General features: G+C 38.7%; 1 long non-coding RNA gene across 1 annotated transcript in view; it reads right to left on the reverse strand.

The window, feature by feature from the left end:
• Window positions 1-267: 267 nt before the first annotated feature.
• LOC106728277 overlaps window positions 268-6,023 on the reverse strand; it is a 37,178-nt gene continuing 31,422 nt past the window's right edge. Inside the window, exon 3 of the long non-coding RNA XR_001364558.1 lies at window positions 268-792. This is a non-coding gene — a long non-coding RNA (uncharacterized LOC106728277). The remainder of the gene's footprint in view (window positions 793-6,023) is intronic.

A 6,023-nucleotide genomic window follows, 5' to 3' on the forward strand; every position in this document is an offset into this window, starting at 1 on the left:
GGTATCTTAATTTTTTTGGTGTGATGGTAAATGGGATTGCTTTTTTAGTCTCACTTTCTGTAAGTTCACTATTGGTGTAAAGAAATGCCATATATTTCTTGGCATTAATTTTGTATCCTGCTACATTGCTGAATTCACTTATTAAGTCTAATAATTTTTTGATGGAGTCTTTACGGTTCCCTATGTACAGTGGATCTACTTTTTTATTAAATTTAATTTATATACATTTAACTTTATGACCAAAAAATAAATTTGCATGGTTCAAAAATATTTAAACTCATTCCCTTTGCATTTCTTTTGGTTAGGCCTGAGAATTAAATTAGCAGAGTGCATAGTAAAGAACAATTTAACCTTGCCCAAAGAGAGGTCTGGTCTTTGCCTCAGCTCCCTGATAATAATCCTTAACCACTGAAATGTCCTACATATTAAGAGTCTTTTGTTTACTGGGGGTTTTCAGCTAAGCCAGATAGTCTAATAATGTGATTTAAGGTGGAGACTTTGGGTCACAGAATCAGCTTGACCTCAGGAGGGACTGGAGACTGAGGTCAGCTTACACAGGAAGTCAATCATATCTATGTGATAGATTCCCAACAAAAACTCTGAACACCAAGGTTCGAGTGAGTTTATTCAGTTGGCAATATTCCATGTGTGTTGTCAAATATGACCGCCAGGAAGAGTTAACACTGTCCATGGCTCCACTGAGAGGATAACTGGAAGCTCAGCATTTGGAACCCTTCTGAATTCTGCCTCGTGTGTCTCTTCTATTGGCTGATTTTAATTAGCATCCTTTTGCTGAAATAAACCATATTTTGAATGTAACAGCTTTCAGTGAGTTCTATGCATCCTTCTAGCAAATCATTGAATCGAAGGGTGGTCTTGGGGACCCCTGAACTCTGCAATTGGTGCCAGAAGTAAGGGTGAACTTGGGGAACTGTTCCCTAACTTTGCAAACAGTCAGCAGCATTGGGACTGAAGATTCACCTGGCATGGCTGGAGTGGGGCTAAGTAGACAACTAGAGATTGATTTCATACAGAAGAATTAGGCAAATAAGAATCCTCAGGTAGCTTTCCTCCTTCCTAGCGTTCACTCAGAAAGCCCCTATCCCCAACCCTTACCACTACATCCCAGCACTTTAACATCATCAAATGATCTAAAAAGGGTCAAGGAAATGAAACATAATTCTAATTCTTAAAAGGTCAGGGACCCTAGTTCTGAATTAAGATCTCTAAGGTAAACCCAACTCCATGAAAAGTGCCAGGGGTTAGTGGTGGTTTGGAAATGAGGTTAACAGCCCTGCAGATAATATACAATTCTGGTTCTGAATGTCACCTAAAAGACTTTCACAACAGACTAATGTGAACTCAAATTTATTAAGGATGAAAAACTACACCATCAGACTTTTGCTCAAGTGAGCCATTTTCCTGGCGTGCCAGTAATAAAAATGCTCTAACTTTGTTATGCAAAACTTGGCTATTTTAGAAACCAAGCATGTCTTTTTGGACTTTCAATTTGAAATCTGTATTATTTTAGTCTACAAACTATAATTCAAAATAAAAGTGTAAAGTCATCATATTCTTACTATTCTAAAAGATACAAAATTGAGAATCTCCAATATTTACGATCCCTCTTTCCCTACATCGATACCCTATAATCCAATGAGTCTGCCCTACTGTAAGGCAGGTGCTGCCTACCATGTGCTGAGAAAAGTAGGAATAGTTCATAAGATTTCACAGAAAACAAGATACTTGCTCTTGCCCTTTCAATTAAAATCTGGAATTAAAAAAAATAGGTGAAATTAAAACCAACAGAAATCCAAAACAATGAGAAAAACAAGTCCATTCACCTCTGATTTCCCCCTAAGTTTCCTAAAGAACATACTTTTGCAATGGATTTTTTTCCAGGAGTTATGGAAATGTATTGACAAAGAGAGAGTCAAGAGAACTTGGAGGAAAGCAAAAGCACAAGGGAAACATAGTAAATTAAGTTTAGTTTAACCTGGCTGATGTAGTCCAAAGAATTGAGTTTAATGAAATGTCAGAACAGTCAGTGCATGGGGCTATCCTAAGGTCCTGCTAAAAAATGTAGCATTTGCCCTGGCTTGTTTGGCTCAGTGGATAGAGCATTGGCCTGTGGACTAAAGGGTCCCAGGTTCAATTCTGGTCAAGGGCACATGTCTGGGTTGTGGGCTCGATCCCCAGCGGGGGGTGTGCAGAAGGCAGCCAATCAATGATTCTCTCTCATCGTTGATGTTACTATCTCTCTCCCTCTCCATTCCTCTCTGAAATCAATAAAAATATTTTTTTTAATGTAGGATTTATGCAACTGAGAGCCACTATATCACAGGGGAATTAAATAATAATAATAATAATAATAATAATAATAATAATAATAGGAATCACTGAGCAATGAGATACCAGTTTCTCAGCCAATGGCATGGACCAAAAGCAGCAATAGAATGCCAAAAGCCTTGTTCTGGTACAAAACATAATGTATTTCATCATTACTCCAAGAATGGAAACCAAACCTATACCATTTTTTAAAAAAAGGTACGGGCAAATTCAGAGCTGGTCAACAGGGCAGGGGTACAAACAATTTTTCTCCTTCTCCAGTGCCCGAATGATTGACAGGTATTCCCTTTCCACTTACAGTGATATGCGAAGGAAAGTATTTTTAAAAATAAAGAATACGAAAGTAATAGTGTACTCATACATCACAGAGAAAAAAAAGCAGCAACATCGAGAAAGAGAAAAATATTTTCATGAAAGACAGGATGCAGGAGAAAACACAGATGAAGAAAAAAGAGAAACACCAGTTCTTATGTATCAGAAAACAGAAAAGAAATATCATTCAAAATAATTGTCTCACTTAGGTTTTGCCATCCTCTAAGCCTACAGTCTGTTAAAAGGTGAGAAAACAGGTAATGAGAATACTTCCAAACAAATCCTCCACAACTCATACCCCAAGACCAGAGAATTTAAACGTGCTCCCAAATAGTCATATTTATAACTAAATAAATCTAAATTCAATGCTATGCTTTTCATAGGGATTCCTCCTTCATCTCTCCTATAATTAAAACAACTGTAAAAAACATTAAATAACTGTCATCAAAAAAATCAACCTAGTATAATCTCTACTTCTGAGCAGTTTAAGGGAAGAACATAGCACAACTTCTATCTTTGTCACTGCTGCCAAAACAAAATCATAATCTAAAAGCCTGAATGCTCTTACAGTATATCAGAGGTTGTGGCCTGTTCCCACACTGCCTTGCAGCCTTCCTAGGATGGGCCAGTGGGATTTAACATGAACCAAATCTGTCAACCAAGCTGAAGACAGACACATGGGTTCTAATGAGCAGTGGTGGAAAAACATACTGCTCCATTCGGCTCCAAACAATGATAAATAATTCAAGAAAAGAACTACCACAATACAGAGCACAGCAGTCGGATTTAAAAATAGACCATAGGCTACAGAGCCTAGGTGGGAAAATCAGGAGTCAGAGAAAATGAATTTGTGTCAACAAATTCCCAAGCCCTTTGCTGGGAATACAGGATGCTGCTGTAACTGTCATTCAAAACAGATGCCAGAATTCTAATGCACTTTTTCAAAAAACAAGTATTTTTCAGGGACGTGGCAAATATGGTAACAAGAGAGCTAATAAACATTAGTGCTATTTGGCAATAGTAGTTATAGAAAGGAAATCCAATACGGAAGACATGTTTTTAAGAAAAATTAGAAGGGGGGTAAAATTCTATTTTACATACCACCAAGTTCTAGGTCCAACATCAATTTGGGTTTTTACTTACTAATTATCCTCTAGTATTGAGGGTACGTACACTCACTACAAGATTTTTCTATTAAATTTTCCACCTCTAACAAATCTGATCACGCAACACATATAAACACAAGATTCTCTCCTGTTAACAAAAAGGGTAGCCTGAAAACGGGACAGAAGCTGTGATTGTTCTTATCAGGTTTAAATTAAACTCCAAGTCTAACAGAACTGATGAATTTATAATTAGATGAGGACAGTCCAAGATCATGTGTGCATGTGGACGTGCAGGTTTCAACTGACTTAAGAATGCTTCAAGTATGGGGTCTGATGAGTAGCATGGTTAACAGTCAATCTTGAGTTTGGTGTCCTGAGGATTATAAGAATGACCAGAACCCAAATGTATTCTACAACCCCAACAATGTGTATGATGAAGAAATACCATTCTACATCAAAACTGCATTTCCAGCCCTGGCTGGGTTTCTCAGTGGTTAGAGCGTTGGCCCTTGGACGGAAGGGTCAAGGGTTCGATTCCCAGTTAAGGGCACGTACCTTGGTTGCAGGTTCAATCCCTGGTCCCGATCAGGGCATGGGCTGGGGGGAAACTAATGGATGTGTCTCTCTCACATCAATGTTTCTCTTCCTCTCCCCCCCCCCCCCCACCCCTTCCACTTTCTCAAAAAATCAATGGAAAAAAAAATCCTCACTCCTCTGGGGAGGATTTAAAAAAAAAAAATACTGTATTTCCCCATAGCCATCAAAATATACACCGCTCTCTCTTCATAAGTCTGAGATCAATTCCAGACAATTGAAAATTTTAGGACCTTATAATGATGCCTAATCTACCTATAATGTATGATACAAATAAAAAAGAAACCATAATCTGGTCCTTTTATATATTGCTTTACTCTAACTAGGCAAAACAAACACATATTTAAGAAATTCTTGTTTAGTATAAACTACAGACAAATACATAATAGACCCAAATGCATCTGCCTCACCTACTGTTAGAAGAAAAATTGACACCCAGCCTGTGTAGCTCAATGGTTGAGCATCAACCTATGAATCAGGAGGTTGCAGTTTGATGCCCGTCAGGGCACATGCCTGGGTTTCGGGCTTGATCCCCAGTGGGGGATGTGTAGGGGGCAGCCGATCAATGATTCTCTCTCATCATTGATATTTCTATCTCTCTCTCACTCTCCCTTCTTCTCTGAAATAAAATTTAAAAAAGAAAAATTGACTATGTCTCCTCATACTATGCCACTTAAACTACACAAAGATCAGAATACACTTAAAATAAGGGGAAGTTTCTTTCTTTACTTCTTAAATTCTCTAGATTCTAAGAGCAAACGCTAAGTAGTATTTTTAAAGGAGAAAAAGACTGGCTCATTTAAAACCTGGTCCATATAAGCACTTCTCCAGGCATGACATAACAAGGCTGAACCCGCTGTTTCCATCCCTGTTCTACTCACCAGACAGTAAGCCAACACTCCCCTTCTCTGTAAATTCAGGCTCTCTTACTGTTGACAACAGACAGTCTGGTGAGATGGACCTGGGTTAAAGTCCTGGCACTAGTACCACCCTTGGCTGTGGTAAAGAACCATTTTCTGGGTCTCACACTTTAGACAGATCCACTCTGACCCCCTTCTAACTTACCTATCCCCTCAAGGCAAGATGTTCATGGGACCAAGAGGAAAAACCTACCTAAAGCCCCTGACTCTACCACCTCCAACTATACGCTGGATCCCAGAATTCCCTGCCCATACAGTCTCAAGCCCACTTTCAGTGGATCTCTTCTTAAACTCTGTCTTCCCATAGACCAGTGATGGCGAACCTATGACACACGTGTCAGAGGTGACACGCGAACTCATTTTTTTGGTTGATTTTTCTCTGTTAAATGGCATTTAAATATATAAAATATATATCAAAAATATAAATCTTTGTTTTACTATGGTTGCAAATATTAAAAAATTTCTATATGTGACACGGCACCAGAGTTAAGTTAGGGTTTTTCAAAATGCTGACACGCCGAGCTCAAAAGGTTCGCCATCACTGCCATAGACAATACCCACTATTACACATATTCCATGGTCTGAATGGTGAACAAGGGACAGATGAGCGGTACAGAGGGAGACTAGATGTAGTGGGTCTTATGCACTATCCCACACTGTCTCAGAAGTTTGAAGAGTCCAAGAATTCTGGCCTCTAGGCCCATTATGAAAATACTAGAGGCCTGGTGCACAAAAATTTGTG

The sequence above is a fragment of the Myotis brandtii genome, unplaced genomic scaffold (genome assembly GCF_000412655.1).
Source record: "Myotis brandtii unplaced genomic scaffold, ASM41265v1 scaffold581, whole genome shotgun sequence".
In the NCBI taxonomy this organism is placed as follows: domain Eukaryota; kingdom Metazoa; phylum Chordata; class Mammalia; order Chiroptera; family Vespertilionidae; genus Myotis; species Myotis brandtii.